Source organism: Dicentrarchus labrax, unplaced genomic scaffold (assembly GCF_905237075.1).
Source record: "Dicentrarchus labrax unplaced genomic scaffold, dlabrax2021, whole genome shotgun sequence".
Classification (NCBI taxonomy): Eukaryota; Metazoa; Chordata; class Actinopteri; family Moronidae; genus Dicentrarchus; species Dicentrarchus labrax.
The window spans coordinates 5,894,577-5,917,034 of NW_026136708.1; the positions used below are offsets into that span (position 1 = coordinate 5,894,577).

The following is a 22,458-nucleotide window of genomic DNA, read 5'->3' on the forward strand; positions in this document are numbered from 1 at the left end:
CATCAAACACTCTGGATTACCACAGTATTGGTGTTTACATTCACCATATAAGTCGTCTCTAACAATTAATTTCACACTGAATGACTTGACACCATCTTCACACTTTAAACATGGCAGATTACGTAAAGAGGCCCCATTTCTTTAGAAATTTGCTCTGTTTTCTTGTGCAGATAAACAGCTGAACCAGTTGCATTTTCTGTTACCACTTGTTGACCCTAAAGTCTTCTCTTCCTCTTTCACTACCTCTCTGTTGTCTTATGTCTGTCTTTACTCCTCCTCTCCTCTCCCTTCCTCTCATCTTTTCTTCCTCTCCTCTCCTCTCCTTGCCTGTTTTTGGGGCTCAGAGATACGATCTCCCTCAATGGCAAACTTTGGAAGACATCTTAAAGATCCCCACTGTCACTTCAGCTTAATGCAGCCCTCTGGGCTCTCAGTACAAACACACACACACACACGCCTACACACACAGTCTCCCACTAATAACAGGGGCAGGGAGAAGCCGCCTCGATTCGAGGACTCATAAACACACTTCTTCCTCCCAACAATTCTCTTTGATCTTTATCAAACAAAACAGTTTCCTTGGTGTATTTTGTGTTTCCATCTCTCAACTTGAACATGCTGCAATGCACTTTTCCTGCTTCGATTTCCCCACCCATAAATAAAATGAGAGCACATTTGGATTTCCTGACTGTGGGCTTTCAGTAGGCCGATCACTGCCACGTCTGTCAGATCCATTAATTCAGAAGTGTGCAAGCAAGTTCTGGTTAACCGTTTCTTGAGGCAACGTGTTTACATCTCAAACACTCTCTTTTGCATATCGAATACAATTTGGGTTATTCTTAGCTACGTGCTGGGTAGTAGACATGCATTGCTTATGTTTGTGATGGGTTTAAATGGATCATCAGAGCTCCTTTTTACCCCAAACAGCACTCAGCAAAACTTCCGTCAGCAAAGCCATGTAGTGCTGCACCGGGTGTTTAACTAAGAACGAGTTCAAGCTTTCCTGTTAAGGGTTCCCACTTCCTGTGTTCACGGAAAAAAAAATCATGTCCTTCAGTTTCTGGATCCCATGGTCCATAATGATCTGATCTCTGTCTCCCATAGGCGGGCCGTTGCTATGGCAACCTGATGACGCTCTGAGGAAGGACGGGAGGGAGAAAAGGGAGGGAGGTGTAGGGAGATGAGGAAGAAGGTAGCTGCACCAGAGATTGAGTATGCTTGAGAGGATGATTCACTCAGTAAAAAAAAAAAAAAAAAAGGTCTTTGCCATCTCTCACATTTTCAGTTTTGTGCTTCACACAGAAATGCTGTTTGGAAAGTATTTTGGGAATGGATGAGAGGGAACGTTATGCATATGTGTCTGTGAGGGGGGTAACCCGGGATAGATTTTCACACACACAATAAAGGAAGTACTTTTAAGGGTTGCTTGACTAGACCCTGACTTCAGCACAGACAATGTGAATATGTGATTTACGATCCGAACAAAATAGGTCAGAGAGAGCTCAGAAGTGATCATGTGCAAAGGACATGTCCCCTCCATCCTCCATATATAATGGCTCCTACACCCCTCGCATGGCTCTCTGCCTCTGCTTCTGCCCTGCTGTTGCCATAGCGACCACTCGGCTACAGACTCAAAACAACTTACTGACAAAAACCTACATTTTACCTTTGGATGTTAACTGTTCTAAATGAGGGGTTGAACAGCAGCTCTCTGTGGCACTGCACATTTATCTCTCATGTTTTTTCAGTTAAAGATATAACCTATAGCAAGCAGATTGGTCCAGTCTGCAAATTAATGCTTGATTCATTTGGCAATTTTGATTGAGGTGGGCTACATGGAAAGTTGTGTGCTTCCAGTATATAATTTTTCTGCAGTGAAATAAAAAGAAAATGTTGTGCAATTATTTCATTAAATTTCTTAGTTTATTTAATTGTATGGTGGTGGTAGGAGTGTGTGTTTCGTGTGTATGCATATTCCAAAATATTTGCACAAGACTTTTTTTTTGCTGTCACTAAAAACATTTTTTTAAATTATTTTTCTTAAATAAGCAAAACTTCAATTTTGCGAATATATATTTTTATGTATTATAGCCACATGGCTACAAACTCAAAATTCAAAGATGCAATAATGGCCAAAAAAAATTTGTGAATCGTCTTGTCAAAACCATAGACGATCTTTGTCTCAGCTCTACCTTCCGTACACAATAGCATTCTTTCAGTGAACGCGACTGGCGCTAGGACCCAGGGCGGGCGCCGGGGGAAGTCCTCTGCTGCTGGCGGGGCAAGGCAGAGCACAGAAACACACACGTCCACGCACACACACATACACAAACACACACGTACACACACTCACCGAGCTCTTCTCCGACAGTGGAGAGAGAGCGCGAGCGCAGAGAGGGATAAACAGAGGGAGAGGGAGAGAGGGAGAGAGAGAGAGAGAGAGAGAGAGAGAGAGAGAGACTATAGGAACGCAGCGGCTCGTGTGTGTGCGCGCGCGCGTGTGTGTGTAGGTAGGTACGCTCGCTCGGTGGTAGAAACGACTGGCGGGGCGGACATGGAGGGGCTCGGGAAAAACGCTGGGAACTGACCGAGCACCGAGACGAAGAGAGGGAAAGAGAGAGAGAAGAGAGAGAGAGAGAGAGAAGAAGGACGGACGGACAGCACGGAAGGAAGGAAGGAAGGAAGGAAAGGAGGAGAGGAGGAGAGAGAAGTGTGAAAGAGGAAAGGAAGACTGTGAAGAAGGGGCTCGTCTGGAACACAGAAGGATCCTAAGGTGACTTTATGAGGCTTTCATGGCTGTATGCAGGTCTGGCAGAGGTGTGTGTGTGTGTGTGTGTGTGTGTGTGTGTGTGTGTGTGTGCGTGCGTGTGCGTGCGGGTGTTGACATGTGCTGCATGGCTCTGCACTTAAAGGGAAGAGTGGAGGTGTGTGTGTGTGTGTTTGTGTGTGTGGAGGGGGGGGGTTGCGTGTGCCTGACTCAGTGTGTGTGTAGCCTATATATATATATATACACACATTTGTGTGTGTGTGAGAGTTTTTAGGCTTGTTTTTCCACAAGCTAAAAAGGGGCCAAAGTGTGTAAGCGAGCTGAGCTGACCGCTATAAACTGGAGTGAAGGGATCAAAAGGAGTGGATACTTTTTAGGGAACAACGTGATCCCATTCCAACACACACACACACACACACACACACACTTCTCAGGTAGGCTACTTTAAGTTGAGCTAGAGAAAAAAGTGAGGGGATAAAACTCTTTTTTTGTACCCCCTTTCCTTCACAGTGTGTGTGTATGTGTGTGTGCATATGCATGAGTGTGAGCAGAGTTTTTATTGCAGCAGGTAACACGCACAGTGTTCAGTTGGAGGTTGCAAAAGCAGCACAGGATGAATTTTTCAGTTTTTTTCCAAAAAGCTTGGTTGACACTGAATAAGACTTGATAAGTAGTAGCAGTTTCTTGCGTGTGTGTGTGTGTGTGTGTGTGTGTGTGTGTTTGCCATAGACTGCAAACAGGTTGAGGGAGGCAGATCTGATCAGACGCACAGCAACAGAGGAGAGAGCGTGGCACAGGCTGAGCAGCAGCACATTGGATTACACACAGACAAATACACACACACGCACACAAGCTCCGTGGCCAGCAGAACAGCTGGGAGAAATGTGTGTGTGTGTGTGTGTGTGTGTGTCAGTGCCTGAGAGCGTTTCACTTAATGCATGCGTCTGCCTTTGCACGTGCAGGACTGTTTGCTCTTGTATTATCTTTTGCTACTGTGTGTGTGTGTGTGTGTGTGTGTGTGTGTGTACCCATCTGACTCTGTGTAAATATGTATGTGCAGGGAAAGAATGTTCTGTCATATCTTCAGACAGACGGCGTGTGTGTCTACCTCCGTCTCTCCCCCACCCCCCCACCCCCCCTCCCACCCCCCTGGTTGGTCTGAAGGCAGGAGGTGGAGGAGGGAGGAAAAAGCGATCAGATGACCGAGAATAAGGCAGATGAGGAGATTAATTCCAGTAGCGACACATGAAACAGAGAGACAAGAGGAAGGAGAGAATGATGGAGATTTTAGGACAGGAGGAGGAGGAGGAGGAGGAGGAGAAATGGAAAGAAAGCGGAGGAGATGGAGTGGAGGAGACGGGGGCTGACATGCTCTCTCCGGGAGTGCTCATTCATAATTCACCTCCATGGCAAACGTTCATTCACATATTGACCCCCCATGGCTGCGCTCAATGGAGTTCTCGCCCCTCCACCTCTCCCTGTCTCTCAATGGACACCCCTGTGGCGCTACGTTCAGTTAGCCCGCTTCTTTTTCACTTTGGAGACAGTTGAGATTCTCAGAGAAAGCCCACACTGTTTTTGTCCGTTATGGCTGTTTTGACACCGGGACTTTTTATTCAGTTGGACGCTCTGATGTGAGATTGAATTGTGTAAATTGAATATTGAATTCAGACTCCACCCTAGACAGATAATTGGTATGGATGGCTCAGTGGGTTAGTGCTCTCAGTACAACTGTTGTTAGTCTGATTCCCTCAACACAGCTAAAACAGTCCATAATGAATCTATAATTCATGTGTGAATGAATTGAATAGTCTGTTTTGAATAAAAGCATCAGGCAGTTTTCTTGGATGCCAGAAGCATCATTTATTCAGCGTAAATACTCAAAAATGGCTCTTTTAATATTTCTGATTGTATTAGCCGTGCCTGGAGCTATACTATAACCCCCTGCTCTGGTCAGCTGTGGCACATGAGCCATATGGCAGAGTCTATAAAATGCACAGTCAGAAAAAAAAGTGTACTGCAGAGGTACATTTAGTTCTAAAAGGTAAACACTACAGAAATGAACTTTATCAGCAAAAATGATAAAAATATCCTGACTTCTTTAGTTTTATGGGTATGATGGTCTGAAAAGAGGACATAAACAGCATAGTGTTGACATTGTATCTTCTCATATCACTGCGAAAAGGTTCATGGTGTTGTACCTTTTGTTATGCAGTCTTATAGCACAGTTTGTAATGCAGTATAATGAGTTGTTGTGTTTTCCAAATCTGCAGTAATGTGAAGATACAGAGTGAGGCACTTCTGTCTCATTACCGTACAGCATGGTACTGCTACTGCCGTTGTCAAGGGTTTGATTCCCACAGGATCCAAGCACACTAAATATAGCTAAACTAATTAAAGGCACCCCCGTCCCGCAGACCTCTCCAAAAAAAGAAGAACAAAAAATTTAAAATTAAAGAAGCCCCAGTCAGTAACGTTCATCTCTCGGTCAATGAAAACTTGACTAAAGATTGCGCTAAAATAAAAGAGAGGAAATAACCTTGTATCTCCAGTACTGCCATTAACAGAGAGAAGTTTTTGACAGCACCCAAAAAATGATCCTATCCACTTCGACCTGCAAGGTCCCCTGACCGACGAAAACATGGCATTATTTAGCTATTTTTTGTTTAGCTTGTCTAGTCTACTTGTATCGTAAGAGGGTGATCACTGAAGAAGAGCAATAGTTTTATTTATCCCTGAACAAATTGTAAAACTCTGTACATTAAAAGGAAAAATGTGGTAAACGCTTGTTAATCAACCTGTAGTGTTTTATTTTTTCACTTGTTTGGTTATGACAAAGCAGTAAACTCACTATTATTTTTTCCCAGAGAATGCTACATCGTGAACAAAAAATCTGTGTTAAAATCATAGAAACAGACAAAAGAACAGGCGCCCTGGTAGCTCACCTGGTAGAGCTGGCGCCCCATGTACCAGGGTGGAGTTGCTATAGCGGGATCCAATCCGACCTTTGGCCCTTTGCTGTGTATCATCCCCTCTGCATTTCCTTTCTATCGTTAGCTGTCCTGAAGAAACCTCAGTGTAAAAAAGATATCCCACTCTGAATCATAGCGACATGCTAACAAGACCGATCCTCATTGCACAGATTTAATTTCAGCAATCAAGGCTGCAAACTTGTAACCTGACTCCGCCAGATTGTTACACAGAACCATTTGGGAAGTCGTCAATGGAAACTGTAAAAAATACTTTAAAAAAATCCTTGGCAGATGATGGGATGAACCATCTGTCTATCACGGACAATCTTCAGCCAATGAGATCCACAAACTTGGTATTGGTGAATAAACTCATGGCCACTGTCAAGAAATATCAACTTCTCTGATCGAGTTGAAACAAACACATAGCCTGAAGCCTGCCAAGATGGATTCTCAGGTGATCTTTCACGAGTCCAGCTGTCCAGTTAAAGGTACAGATAGCCATCCGGTAAAAGTATGTCTGCCTACAAAACTGATTGGTCGACTGCACAGCACCTGACATATTGTAATTGCTGAGCAAATCAGAGATGTGATTCAGAGGTCTGGAAGCAGACTACCACTAATGGTCATTCTACAGTAAACATGTTAGCACATTAGCTTTTTAGTGGTAGTGCCAGCTTGACTAGTACCCTCTGTAGGTCCCTCAATAGTCTGAGAGAAAGGTGCCACAAAGGTAGAATCGAACCAAGGATGTTATGGTTTTATGTTAAGGATCTTACCCACTAGGCCTCCAGGACCCCCCGCCCCCAAAAAAAAAAAAAAAAAACTGCTTTCACTCATCTATGAAATTTCTGTAATGCATGCATCTTAAGCCAAGAGTTTTGCAGCAAATGCACTATGGGTCCAAAATGTCCAATATTTAACCCCTTCATGTGCTGGATTTAAGGAACCAACAACACCTTCAAATCCTCAGACTTCTTCCCAGCTCCCTCACTATGTTTTAAAACTCAGCTATGAACTGTGCTGACTTTCAAAATGTTGACAGTCAGCTGGGAGGAAATTTTAGGATTAGGCACAATAACAATAACGGCGTATCTTTAATGCCACTGCTTTACTGTTACTTGTATCAACTGTGATGAAAAGAGACATTTAATCACTCCTGAATATAGTGAGGCAAATATCCACAACAATAAATTTAATGTATGATATTTGGATCCGTATTGCACATTCACTATGAAATAGTTGAATTATGCTGCACAGGAGAAACTTCATGGACTTTTTTGAACTATTTGTTGCTCTTTCACCTTTTGATTTCATACCCTGTTCTCAGACAGACAATAGATTACTTAATTGCTGAGTTTACAGTCATCCAATTAATTTTTTCTTTGGTACGTGACCTGTGCCTTTCCCCTACTAGTTCATGTGTTAAAACAACTGGAGAGTTAAAAGCAAGGTTTTAAATTGCAGTGGAAACAAAGCCGGCCTAAGTGGCCAAGATGGCTTAGAAGAATAATGCTCCTCTGTATCCCCCAGGTTATAATTGTCTTCAATAGGCCTCCTGCTGATTTGAAATGGACTCATTGTCCACAGTGCTGGGCACCTCTGCTCAATTAGCCTCTCTCTACTTAGTCGTGCTGAGCTATTGCTGGACGCATCCTCATACAGTGGCACATAAATACACACTGACACCTACAGAGTAGCGTGCACGAGCACTGTCCCGCGCACTATCATCACGCATAGAAAGACGTCAGAGTGTATAAAAATAGAGCTTATAAATGGGGGGAAAAAGTGTTTTATGTTTACAAGAGCTGATGTCATATTTGGTTTAGATCCATAGCTGACGAATTGGAGGGCAGCTGTGATACTGCGAGTATCAGCCTGCTCAGCTTTGGCTCAGCTATCTGGTGTTTTTTGGTGCTTTTAAAGGAGCAGAGTTCAAGGAGTTACAGTTTGTGTGTCTGTGTCTCTGTCTTCGTGTTTGTGCGTGTCTGTTGTTTTCAGCAGTGGAGGCATGCACACTGTGACGCTGCTCTGGTTACCAGGCAACACAGGAACGTGGGTGGAAGGATTTCCTGTCCTTAGGAAGCTTTGTTTATAAGTGGGGGGGAGTGAGTGTGTATGTATATGAATGTGTGTGTGTGTGTGTGTGTGTGTGTGTGTGTGTGTGTGTGTGTGGGGATTTCAGTGTGCATTTCAGCAGTATGCTTGAGTGCTAGTGTGTTTTTAATGCACTCCTTGCCTCAAGTAAAAGTGCTACAGAAAAGTCACTTAAGACACACACATACACACACTGTGTATACAGTGTACACACAGAGAAAAGGCAAAAAGAGGCCCTTTCTAGTCTGTTGAGTTGGATTTGCGTTGCATAACTCCTCTAGCCAGGTCCGCTTGCAGCGCTCTGTCTCCTCCTCTTCTACCCAAACACTCTCACCATGTCACAGCCGCCACGCTCACGCCAGGCCGCCTCTTGCTAATGATGTCATCAGCACGCCTCAATTTTATGTCTCCTCTCACACATGAGATTGCAATTATGTGTTCTTGCCCTGCATGCGATCACAAAAAACACACACACACAGCATGTCTGTCCTCCAGGCGTTGGACCCCATGATTACGTAATTGACATTGAGTGAATGGGATGACGTCAGCTTGGCTCTCTCTGACTCTCCTGTCTTTCTGGCTAGCTACAGTGATGTCATAAGTGGATGCAGCCATACTCGGTGTGTGTTGGCACGCACAATCGTGTGTGGAGACAAAAATGACCTCAGGAACCATCTGATTTATATAATGTGTTTACTCCTCCCCCACTTTTCCCCTCTCACTTTCCCTTAAAGTGGAAAGACTTAATAGATACTTTATTGTTCAGTATGTGTTGTTCTTAGCAACATGAGGCATTTAAAGATGCTCCTGCAACACCCACATACACACACACATTTGCAGCCTGTTGCAGCCCCTTGAGAGTGGCTTCTATTTGAAATGGATATCCCGGTGTCTCGCAACTGGTAACTCCATCGCCTTTTTGCCCTCCGTCTGCGACTGTCTGACCTTTGTTGATTCTTATCCCGAGATTTGCCAACAATCACAGGCAGGCAGTGGATGAAAGGAAAAAGAGATGATGCTGGGTCGTCTCCACAGATACTGTACGTGCCAGTTCTTATTTTAACAAAAGAAAACACCGCGTCATGGAGAAAGAGGAGTGATTTGGTGGTTGGCCTTCTTCAGCTCTCAACAAAAATATCTGTTTTTAGCTCACTGTTTGAGCAACGGGGTTTTAGGCACAGAGGAAGACTGCTCTATTTGTGTCTTGAGTTGAATAGGCCGCCTGTTGTGTTCTCCAAGCGTTGTGGTTGAAGCTCTGAACATCAGCCAGCACTGGATGGGAGAACTGGGAGGTTTTAACAGACCTGAATAAATACACACACACACAGTCAAAGACGCACAAACACACTTTGTCTTTCTGCCGTCCTCTTCCACTTTTTGTCTCTCTAACCCCCAAACCCAAACCGAAGGGAAATCACACCACACAGTGAATTAACAGTTTATGAACTGAGCAGCAACACACATACGAATGGTTTAAACACACACACTTGCACACGCACAAACACAAAATATGCAGATTTAACTAATAAACTGATTAACATTAGCTTGGTCCGGCTAAGACCAAACCACAAGCAGTCTACTGTACATTCCATTAACCACACGACAGCTTAACGCTGAACAGGATGATTTGATACCACTGCACAAACACACACAAATGCATAAACACAAAGACAAAACCCACACTTTAGATCATAGCAGCACAAATAGATCATAGATGCGGACCAAATGATGTCCAGACTTCACTTCAACAAGTAACAATTGGACATAGATACACAACTACAGTAATTATATACATATGCACACACACACACACACACACACACACACACACGCTCACCCCCCCCAACCCACCCCAGGAGTCTTAGGGCCTTAGTCAGCGTCTGTGTGTCCATGCGTGGGCCTGTTCCCTGGCAGTGTGAGGGGAAAAAATACCTTCCCATATGATGTAAACACCGAAGTCCCTGTGTGTGTGTGTGTGTGTGTGTGTGTGTGTGTGTGTGTGTATGCACGAGCGTGTGTGCGTGCATGCATGCTTGTAAGCTTGTGTGTGTGTGTGTGTGTGTGTGTGTGTGTGTGTGTGTGACTGGCATTCTCTGAGATAGGATTCGCTCTCTGTGACAGTTTTCCAAATTATTCCACAACACTGTGCAGTTTCTTTTTAAAGATAAGTTTCTCTGCCATCTCTGCTTTGTTCCACTGTGTGCAGTGGAAAGAGACGGCAAAGACGGAGGAGACAGAAGGGCTGACATGTGACATCACTAACTAAAGCAGGGAAGTGAGGTAAAAAACAGAGGCCACTGCTTTTAACTCAATTTTTAAAAATGGCTTTTATTGATTTTATGATGGTTTCGGAGCGTGCAGCACTTTGTTTTGAGTAATGCCGAACAAGTGAACTTCATTATTTTGACTCTTTTATAGAAAATATAATTATCGAGTCTTCAGGAGGCCCCTCTTTTTTTAGCTTTAAAACATGACTCATATATTAAACGTGTAATGTATGTTTGTGTGTGTGTGCATATGACAAAAAAGGCAAACTAACTGCACTTATATAGATATATATATATATATACTGTTAAGCAGTACTCCAGTCGATTAGCAGTGTGCGCAAAAGTGATGCAGCAGCACCCATATTCTGACTTTTAGTCTATTATAAGTGCCAAATGCGGGTTGTGTGTTTTTTTATGTGTACAGCTGAGAGTAATGTGACCTTCCTTGTCCACCGTACCTATCCTGATGTCGGCAAATGAAATCAAAGCAGCTTACTACTCTTAAACCCTTTCTAAAAAAAAATTTCTGTTTTTGCCGTAAGAAACATCGGCGTCACATGTTATTAAAGATGGGGTGACACGTTGCCTGTGTTAAGCCACCAAAAAGAAAACATGAAGAGACTTTTTTTCAGAGAGGTTGCTCATGAGCAAAGCAGGGCTCAAAGCCTGACGTAATTATAATTGTTTTCACTCAGGATATCCAAGTTTCTAGCCCTTATCCTAATGTGAGTCCCTCTATCGGCAGGTATCTTATCTGATTCTTAAAGCACCTAAAGGTTGATTTAATATGTATCTGACACACAATAATAACAGTTGCAGCCTTCTGAAATAAGCCTTGTTCAGCTTTTTTGCCAGACCAGCCTGCATTGTTTTGCTGAGGTCCTCTGCATGTTCACCCACACTGCACTGACAGTGAATGAGAGGGCTTCGTTTTTTCACGCAAGTCTCAAATCAGTCTGAACGCAGCCTTAGGCAAGTCGGACAGGTGCATTTTTTCCTTCTTAATTCAGCTTTTATTGAACCCCACATTTCCTCCACAGCTCACTGTTTATGATTTGAAACACCACAGTGCACAAAGGGATAGAGGTAGAGAGGACAGGAGCCTTGTTCCTGTGATAACCTATAAAGAATTCAGTACACAGATGGGCTGAGCTACCTGCAGTCCTGATGAAACACACTTTAGTAGGTTGTATTCACTGTCTTCTTCCTGTTACTATATTCTGTGTTTGCTAACGTTGTCCACGGGGGCTTGCTGTACAGTCTGTACACCAAACTGAACCAAAGTTTGCTGAAAATTGAGAATGTGACCCATCTTGACATGAGTCTGCTTTTTGGTGTTAAACTTGTTTTTTAATGTTGGTTTTGTGCATAAAGGGGACCTAAAGTCACAGTGTGCAAGTGTCCACCTAACACATGCACTTAACCAGGAATGCAGAACACACTACCATAAAATATTACCATGTTATCTTTTGTACACCTATGAGCGCCAGTAGCTGAACATTAACAAGCTAGTGTGCTGCTAACTGTACCCTCTGGTTTCACTGTGGAGTGCTAACAATGGTGTAAGATTTATCATGGTCTATAATGAAGCACCAGCGCATTCAACACATTTCTCCACAAACGCTGAGAGCCAGGTGCAAAACAATCATCGACTGTCAACATATTCATCATTGCATTCAGATCTGGTCAGGGGGCACATAGGAGATCACACTGGAAATTATATGTGTTTGTTGCTAGGCAACTTTGTCACAATACCCCTGTGACCTTCCGACCCTGCCAAGTCTGGTGTTACTGTCCCCGTCTCACACTCGTATGCGTGTGTGTGTTATCTGAGACGATGGTGCGACTGCCGCATAGCAACTGAGAACAGCTGTGATTTCACTGTGGTTTTGACGTGTGTGTGTGTGTGTGTGTGTGTGTGTGTGTGTGTGTGTGTGTGTGTGTGTGTGTGTGTGAGTGAAAGTGAGGGCGTGTGTGTGCAGTTTTTTGTTTGTGTGCATTCATGTCCGTGTGAAGCCACCGTGACTGTTCATCTCTGCACACACCCACAACAGCATAATATGGCACACTGTCACTTCCACAGCGTGATAGCAGCATAGACTCAATAAGCCAAAATGCCCCCCCCACACACACACACACACACACTCAACCCTGTTGTCAAATCGCAGCCGAAAATAGAGAGCAGAGGGAGCGACGGAGCAGTCATTTCCCTGAAGATCCATTCATGTAAAATACTGTTATTCAAACCTCCCTCCCCCTTATTCAATAGTCTTATTCATCTCTCTCTTGACTGCAAAACCAAACACGCCTTGTCTTCTGCTTCCCGGCAAGAGCCTTTGTGCCCGCTTACACACCAGCGCTCGTATGTGTGTGTTTTCTCCGCTCTTCTCCGTAAGAGGAATGTCCTTGGCCTGTCCGACCTGCATGCTCCCACTGAGCCCTCTCCGCCAAACACCTGGGGCGGGCTCTCCCGCGCTGCTCCAGCCAATAAGAAGCCCTGGCAGTTAATGACATCAGTTAGCAGAGGATCTTTAGGACCGGCCCCTCGAGGTGATTCGTCTGAGAGAGAGAGTGCTCTTATTGTTATGATGATTAAGTGTTATATGAAGGGCTATCAGAGGAGAGCCCCTTAATGAAAGTGGAGCACAGAGGGCAGAGGCAGCGGCGGTGGCAGAGTTGTAGAGAGCTACAGAGGGAGAAATTGAGCTAGAAGTAGGGCGAGATTGGAGCGAGAGAGAGGAGAGGGGGGGGAGATGTGGAGCGTTTTAAGGTGGGAGAAGACAGAGATGGTAAGAGAAAGGGAGAGCAAGAGGGAGCGCAGGGCTGAATATTCAGCAGCTGTGTCCAGACTTGCTGACTCTGGGTGTTCATGCTCTGAATGTACCATGAGAGGTAGCGTGCGCAGGAAACCTCTTTAAGAGGAGAAGAAGGGGAGAAAGCGAGAACAAGTGCATGTGTGCGAAAATGTACACAAACGTGTGTGGTTCTGTCGGCTCGTATTCTGTTGTGTATCTGTGCAGGAATGCAAGCGTTTGTGTGTGTGTGTGTGTGTGTGTGTGAGCAAGTGTGAAGACTGGAGTTTCCCTTGCTGTTTGGTAAAAGAGTGGAACGCCCTGCCTCAGAGGAAAATTCCATCCTCGGCTGCTCCTACGCTGTTGTAAATCACCAGCCTGGGATGTCCAACGCATTCTGTTATTTTGTGAATAAGCGGGTTGTCATTTGCCTTTTATGTTGTATCCACTGTCCCTCCCTCAGCCTCTCTCGTCATCTTCAGTCTTACTACATTTCCCAGAATGCCTCCCGACACCCCAGCTCCCCACTCTGAGAGTGTGCCATAACTTGTTGATGCTCAGCTGCTGGTGCACAGATGTCTGTAGAGAGAGTTTTAGCAGGATTTATTTTCCAGTCTAGAAAAAGTTTGCTGCCTCCTCAACACATCATGTGGTTGCATTGCATTGTTGTCTACTATAAGTGTTGTCAACGGTAAAACCTGTAAGCATGCCTCTTCTACAATGGATTGCTCCGAGCATGTTGTTGTAAACTGAAGCTCTAAAAAGAAGCTCTAGCTGCTGGCAATAAGTCGTGTTATGTTACACAAGTTTTCCATCCATATAGTCCATCACTAAACAACGAAATAGGACCAGACTTCCTTCAGGTGTTTAAAGGTGGATTTTTATTTCAGTAGCTTCCACCTAAAAATATTTCATTAGTATGGGTTCCACTGGAGAGCTGCAGTGTCTCATTCTGTTTCACAGGCTTTTGCACCCATACAAGTACACGATTATGGAAACACTGGAGAGGTTAGTTTAATTTACCTGTCTCGCTGATGGTTTTCCCAATGTAACGGTTCAGTTTTTCTCAAGAGCACTGACTGAAGTGAACTTTTGGCTTACCTGCCATTAGCTATTAAATAGAAAAAACTAACCTGCCAGTAATCTTTTTTTTATCAGTGTCACTACAACTATAACTACCAGTAGAAAAGTAATATGCATTTTTCATGTAATATGTTACAGTACATGTTTTCACTGATGTTTTCTGTATAGAATGACTCTCACACTGACAGTGGATCAAGTGCGTAGAAGTGAGGTGCAGTTTTAAAGTTTGATGAGGCTAAAACAGAAATACTGTACAGTGAGGTATTTAAATGTTCAGCCAGGGCCCCAAACCAACTTTGACCCTGCTTGAAAAAAATTCAGCCCCCTCCCTCATTTGAATGAACCCCCATAAGTCATGCTGCGGTGGTGCCAACGTGGGGCGTATATGCTTGGCTGATTACTTTGTAACATGAATGCTGTCGTATTCATTTTTCTTTTTTCGCTCATGGTAATTTAAATCACTGTGCAGTGTCTTTGCATCTGATTAAGCTTCAAACCCCTGGATATGTATTTCCCAGCTCCAAATATCCTGGATTGTATTTCATCGTCTCACCATACCTGAAACGACATCTTTAGGTCTGTTTTAGGTCTGAACGACCACTGGACTTATTTTTTTTATTTGGAAACTCAAAAATGGTGAACTCTGCCTTTTATGCTTAATGGATCAGTGTTTAGGATTTGCAGTTGCAGATTGAAACTAACTGGATATTGTTCGCTTATAGCCTAATATTAAATTTCTGCCGATAGATCCTCCGAAAAGTTACACACTGGACCTCAAAGCTTCAGCTTGTGCGCAATTTTAATTGTAAGAACCGACCAGGGTTAAAATTCTGTGTATCATATCAAATCATGTGTAGAAAACATTCTGCTATGTTTAGACCAACAGAAACACGGCAGCTTCCTCATTCATCTCACCACTGCGTTGGTGCACCGGGAGGTGCCAACACCGGCAAAAAACATGCAGTCATCTGGCAAAAAAGTTCAACCTGGCTTAACTTTTCCCACAATGCAATGCAATGTCATCTGGCACCACAACACAACAGACAACAAAATGTATGCAAGCCCACATTCCCGGTAGATTAGTTTGCAACGTGAGCAGCCTCCTGTAAAATCCCGCCTTGTAGTATTAAAGTACCACTGTGGCATCTGATGAGCCATCCAATTCATAGATCTGTTTCCTCGTCTCAGTGGTACCTGTGGCAGCACGCCCACATCCGCGCAGCCACTTTTTTTTTTTTCTTTCAAGGACTGCTTAAAGGTTAGCCTGTCTTTTGAGTGTGAGCATGTTGTGTTGTGTTGAGGGTTAATGTTAGAGTGGGTGTGTCTTTGAGTTAGTCTGCGACGAACAGATGGACCCTTCTCAGTTTATCCAACAAACACTACTATCACTGGCGTACATTTGGCACTGGGCAGATGGAAACTTCAGACTTTGCTCCTGAGTGGATGTCAGGGAGGAGGGAGGGAGGAAGCTGTAAGACGAACTGCAAGTATACAACAGGAGAGTTGAAGTAACCTCCTGAAGTAATGCTGAGAAAGCTACAAGGATATACAGTTGTGGCACTGGAGCTCAAGCAAAGCTAGATCATGTTATGCTCTAATAAGAGGCAGAAAAAGTAGAGGCAGATAAAGCATCAGTTGCCCTCCACTTTCCTCTAGAAATCTCCAGCTAACAAGGAAGCTTCACCACATACTTTGCTCTGGCAGAGAGGATGCCAGCCCCCCTTCTTCTCCCACACATCACCCCTGGCTAAAGGAATGTAGCGGAAAACGAGGGACTCGAGATAGAAGATCAGAGGCCTTAATACGAACCACATTGTGTGTTGTTCTCCTGTTTCCCTTCTCCTGTGTTCTCCGCATCAGGAGTGAAACAGCCTTTGATGAATATCTACAAAGAGATTTGAGACTTATAAAGAGCGGCAATTTAGCCAGGTATGTTATCTTAAGCCTGGTAATTTGGGATTTCAATTCACGCGTAGGGGGAGCCGGGGAGCCTGTGGTGTTTATCAGACAGACTAGCATCAGGTCTGTACGTTGAAATAGAGAGTTTCAGGGCTATCTAATCAATGACTGACCACATCTTTAGACTGGGGTTATCATATCTCTTATCCCCCTCCCTTTTATCCATGATCCTTCTCTTTCTGACGCTTGCATGTTTGTCAGTGTGAGTGGACTGTAACCATGGATCAGGCCCTGTCTTTCCCCTGAGTTACACATCTAATCACGGCACCATCATTCCTCATCCCTAATTCTGTTGGCAGGGCCTGTCAAACAGCATACGCTGAAAGACGGGGTGACTTTGAAATGCTGCTAATGACCCTAGGATATAACTACCCTCTCTCTTTTACTCCCCCACACTCTTTCTTCCTTGTCCACTCCTGTCATTTGCACTCGCGGTCATCCTCATCCTTTCTTGTTCACTGCTACTCTCTGGATCTGCTGATTAAAAAAATGCACGGGAGAGGGTGTGAGAGGAAACAAGGAACTATTTTTTAATTATTATTTTGTAAGATGAATCGAACTGGATGTGGACAGGCTGGGAAGCAAAGTTGGTAAGGGTTAATTCGAAGACGAACTTCTGTCCAAATGTTGTTTAACCTTTATTTAAACTGGGCACCCCCGCAGATTAAAAATCTCCTCCATCAAGGAAGGCCCGCCAAGACGCAGCTTCCAGACAAACAAAACAGTCTCAGACAGAAAAACACACAAAAGCAAAATACAATCAAAGCCACATAGCCGAGAGACTGCTTTATAAGCTGTCCAATAGGCAACACTTCAGCGTCAAACCAGCAGGCTCATTGCCAAACCTATTTAAATCTTGACTAAACAAAGCAAAGACAGCTCCTTATTGAGTCTGCCACAAGAACCTTCATTAACCGTGTAAACTCACCGAGAGAGCTTTCAGCCTTAAATAAGTTTGCAGCCAGTTCCATGAAGAGGGAGCAGAGTACATAAAGGCACTTTTGCCTAATTCAGCTCCGACCTCAGGGACAGATAACAATAACAAATCCTAGGAACACAAACAGTAATTTTCTACCTACTTTTTTCTTTTATTTGGATGTAAGAAAACAATGAATTAGTAGACCCAGAGTGGCCTTAGATATTTATATTTAAAACTGTAAAGGGGAATAGGTTGAGCAGGGGACAAGGTGGCTGTCAGCTTAAGCATAGAAGGTGGCACTGATGAGAGACAGAGGTACAGTCAGTAATACAGCTCAGTTCTACAGTGGTTCAGACAAGAGGAGGTGATGCATGTGAACATACAACATAATCAAGTGCTATAGCCTGAGAATAGTAACAAATCATTCTGTTCTGCTTAAGCTTCTCCTGCTTTCAAGGCAGACATTTTTCCCCGTTCAGCAAGAAAATGTAACTGCTTAAGATAGGCAAGAAATCACTGTGAGTATCCCACAGAGGTTTCATTTTTATGAATCTTGCTTCATCATTCAGTAGTCATTTCAGTGGGATACACAGATCTTCTAGTGAACTTCCAACTCTCAAACATTAAAATCAGAATCATCCTGGTGCGCGAGTGATCTGAGATGTGTATCATGGAACTTGGTTTGAATGTGGACCAAGAACCTTGTTGTGGTTGGCATGTCTGCATGCCAACCACCACCAAAGTCAGGATTTATCCTCTGGGGACGGCAGACATCTATACCAAATTTCATCCATCCAATAGCTGGACGTCAACCTATAGGCTGTAATACCACAAAAACTTTTTTCATTTTACAAAAGTTCTTAAAAGTAAAAAAAATACATAATAATCAGAAGTTATTTGATCAAGGATTAAATAAGAATGTGACACGACATTTGATACCAGTTTTTGGTACATAGTTTTTTTATACTGTGTGCTATGGACACAAGTAATTTGTTTTGATAGCCAGCACTATACAAGCTCCTATTATATTTAAAAAAGTTAAGCTATTTAGTATATTTATCTTTTCTTTCACATAGAGTTGAGCCGTTGGGATTGTACAAATATGCAGATAACTGGCATCCTTTGAAAATGGCCAGCAGTAAATAGATTCTGCACAAAATATATTATTTAACTGGATAAAACATGCATATTAACTTCTCAGCAAGGTGCTAAAAGATGCCCAATGAAGAGAAAAACGTTTGAAACTCTCATACTAGTGTGATTCCTCATATCACTTTTCCCCATTTTTTTGGCCTGTTTGTGAGTTTGTGAACAGTCTGAATTTTGTTTTGTCAGCATTCAGAACACGTTTCAGTTGACATAAGGTATCTTGTGCAGTGTTAAAAACAGCTTGTAGGAGTGGGAGGGAGGAGTGAAGGATGTAAGCAGAGTTGTATCATCAGCAGAAGCGGTGTAAGTATTGTCAGCAAAGGCAGGCCTGAGAGGACTGTATAGGCTACTGACAAAGTGCTGCCTCACTCCCTTGTCCTTCTCTTTTTCAAATTCCACTTTCTCTTCTCAACTAGAACACTTTTTTGTCCGGTCCTTTCTCTGCCAAAGGTGAGCTAATAAACTCGTCAATCTCAATGCACTTTCTCAACCAAACATGAGGTCGTGCACTCTCTCGATCGCAAACTTCTATCACCAAGATTGAGCTCATTTGCTTACTGATTCCAATCTACCTTTTCAGCCAAATTTTCAGAAGGCTCAAAGAGCAGAGAGAGAGAGAGAGAGAGAGAGAGTTGGAGAAGCCAGAGAGGGCGGACCTTTGGAACCGGATGGGCTCTTCCAGTGGTTGTTGCCATGGTTTTTTGTTGTCGGGACAAACTGTCGGCCAGTGGCTGAGAGCCTGTGCTGCTGTTTGTTAAAGATAAGTGGAAAAGCCAGAGGGGGAAGAGAAAGAAGGAGACAGACAGACACAGAGAGGGAGCCATGCTTAATTTTTTTTTTTTTTTTTGCTTTTTGACTGCAGGACATCCAGCTGAAAAACACTCACCACCTCAAAGCTTCATCCACCCCACTCTCCCCTCAATGTGGGGGTCCCGATAGATCACCGCTCCCCTCTTTAAACAGTTCACCGAGCCTTTCTGCTTGCGTTTTTTCTGACCCATACCCCTCCCTGCCCACTATCAAAGCTCTGCTGGCTGTGCACTGGCCGCTTTGATATCGTATAGTGTTTCTGGCAGTCTCCATCTCTCTTTCTTTCTCTCACTCTCTCGCTCTGTCTCTCTCTCCTTTCCCACAATATTGTAAAAGAGCACAGAGCGCCAGCAGGGACCTGCTCACTGTCAAAGAGAAAAGACAGGGAGGCCTTAGAGGGAGAGAGGGAGGGACTGGGAGAGTAGGAGAGGGGGAAAAGGTGGCAACAGACAGTGACTGTCTTTTTATCATTATTTCTCCTCTTGTTGGCATCTGGTAGCATTCAGTCAAATACGAATACAGTATTTAATCTGCTTATTGTATCAGGAGCCTCACAAAGCCCTTTAGGTTCAGCATGTAACAACATGTAACTAAAGTCTTACTACTTTTGCACACATTGTCTGAGTTGCTTCAAGTACTGGTGGTCCCAATCAGAACTACGTAGCTGTTAAGCTAATTTAAGCTTAACAACACTTTTTGTGATGTGCATGAATGTTTTAACAGGAAGACTCTGACTACTGAAATGGACATAACGCAATAAGATGATCATTCCACAAGGTGAGACTCACCACTCTGTTGATATTACAACAAAGCAGTTGTTTTACTTTCTGCTAAATGTGCTTATTTGCCTTCTTTTCTAGAGTTAAAGGAAAAGTCCTCTCATGACTTTGTGTTTAGAGGTGGGGGGTGGTTAGAAGGGGGAAATGGCCAACTTCATCCTCCCTTTTCCAAGTGCGAAGGAGAAAAAAAAAAGGAGCAAAACTCCCAAAAACCCAGAAGGCCCTATCCGGAGCCAGTGTTTGGTTTGGTTCAGTGTAAAAATTGCCCCCACACTAATCTTTGTTTTTAGATTTTTAAATTGCATTTGGATTCAGTTAACAAGTTACAACATAATAATGTTGTCTCCTGCCTTCTGCTCTGTACTGAAAGAAAATACATATAAAAAATATATAATAATATATCTAAAAAATATAAAAAAATAAACTACTGCTTTAAATTCAGAATTTTATATTACTTTTATATGTAAGAAATAGGAAAGTTTGACTTTCAGCACTGAAACTGACATGACGCTCAGCCGTTTCAGGAGAAAAGACTCGCCATTCGGTTGGTCTTATTGCAAAACCACGGTCCACTCACAATAATAAAGTGGTTTTAGAGAGTTCTGTTTCTTTCTCTAACAAATGATCTTCAGCATAGTGCACCCTCCGGCTTGCAGGAGCACATTAACTAGACAATGGGCAAGAGTTTCATTTGGGCCTTTTGGCTACATTTGTCATTTTAACCAGCAATGATCAGTGCTGGACACAAACTGAGAAGCGTGCGACTTGAAATGTTTTGTACATCAATTGCTCTTTTCTAATAGAAATAGCAAGGAGAGAAAAAGCATCTCAGCTTATCAAATGTCTGTATTTGATCAGTTTGGGGCCAGATCCAAAAACCGATCCTATTGACATCTCGTATTAGTGGTAATGTTATTTACTAAAACATACAGTGCATGTTGACTGCCACACCAGGAGAGCACACTGACTTGACCTGAACTGAGTGACTGAGAAAAGATTGGGCCGACCGAATGAGCAACGAGCAAGCGAGTTACTGAGTGAGCGTGCACGAACGTGTGATTGCATGTGGGTCCGTGGTGTGTCATGGCCATTACCACTGAAGTCTAGAGCCCTGGGCCTGGGCTTTTTTTAAGCTTGACCTGACTGTCGCAGTCAGTTGAGTCCACCACACACACACACACACACACACACACACACACACACACACCATGCCTGCACCAAGGGACCTCCAGGCTGCACACACAAGTCACCTTCAAGTGTCCACATTCACAACCTCAGTTTGCTTTTGTGTGTCTACGTGTGTGTATGTCTGAGTATGATTGTTCACCATCCTCGGAGAGCGAGGGCGAGCGTGACTTCATGATCGCTGGCTGCTGATGAATCACACCAAACTTACCCTATGTTTGCCTGATGAATGTCTGTTTGCTTTGTTGGTTAGCCTACTTTGGAGGACAGAGGCTGTGTGTGTCCGTGTGTGTGTGTGTGTGTGTTGTCTTGAATTATTCACTGGCAATATTTGATTTTCTTGCACCATACATTACACGTGTCCTTTTGGAGCTTTTGCCTCTTAGTTACTGTGTGCACATCCACTTTTTTTTAGTAAAACAGTGTAGTGCTGTTCCTACAGCATAAGCAGTGGCCCTGCTGATGTGTTTGGTGCTATCATTTTTCAGTTTGAAAGTTCTGGGGCTCAGTTCCCCTAAATACACTGTATATTATGTGCTTATTATCTGCTTAGTTAGTTTGCCAATAGACAGAGGGGGAATGTTTAATCCTCTAGCAAGACAGGCTCTGAACTCAAACTTCTAATGTTTAGGGTGCAACGAAAGGGCCTTGACCTATTTTAACGGGGGCCCCAATAATTAAGTTTCTCATACCATAAACATCACGACTATGCTAGATTTTGTACTCTGCACAATATGTATTATAATTAGTGCTGTCAGTTAAACGCGTTATTAACAGCGTTAACGCACACCCATTTTAACGGCGTCAATTTTTTTATCGCAAGATTAGCGTTCTTTTTGGCCTTGCACACTTTGTAGTTTTTTTCACATGCTGTTGCAACAACTAGTAACGTTAGAAAAACTACAACACCACACCGGATCTAGCTAGACCGGAAACAAAACAACAGGCACGCCGCACACATTTGTTTAAGAGCAGTAGACGTTACGTTTTGAGTGGATGGCGAGCGTGAGACGCCGAAATGGATGCCAATAATATTCTGAATGGAAAGTTTACTTTTAAAAAGTTGCCAAATGCTTCCATTGACAAGAGCAAAGTGATCTGTGTGTTTTGTCATTGTGAACTGAGCTATCATCGCGCCACGTCCAGTCTGAAATACCACTTGATGGCCAAGCACACAGCTGATTCGAATTCTCCGCCCCCTCGCCAAAGCCAGGTGACAATGGATGATTTTTCAATAAAAACAACATTTGCACAAAGCAAGCCAATCCACTTTTCCATGTTTAATAAGAGCATTAAAATGAGAAAAAATAATGGGACAAAAAGAAATCAAGGGACATTTAGAATAGATAAAAATGTGCGATTAATTTCGAATTAACTATGACTTTAATGCGATTAATCGTGATTAAATATTTTAATCGTTTGACAGCACTAATTATAATATAGCTGCAACTAACAATTATTTTCATTATCCGTTAATCTCTCGGTTATTTCCCGCTTGATCAATGGATTGTTTGGGCTAAATTGTTTAGCCAAATCGTAATAAAAAAATGTCAATTTGAAATTCCCAGACCCAGAAATGACATCTTCAAATAGCTTGTTTTGTCTGATCAACCGTCCAAAAACCCAAAGATTTTCAATTTACAATGGCATATAACAGAGGAAAGCTGCCAGTCCTCACATTT

The 22,458-nt window shown here is 43.2% G+C and overlaps 1 protein-coding gene across 1 annotated transcript in view; it reads left to right on the forward strand.

The window, feature by feature from the left end:
• Positions 1-2,307: 2,307 nt before the first annotated feature.
• The window catches only part of ches1 (checkpoint suppressor 1), a 58,571-nt gene continuing 38,420 nt past the window's right edge, over positions 2,308-22,458 (forward strand). Inside the window, exon 1 of the mRNA XM_051408936.1 lies at positions 2,308-2,773. The gene's annotated coding sequence lies outside the window, so the exon portion shown is untranslated. The remainder of the gene's footprint in view (positions 2,774-22,458) is intronic.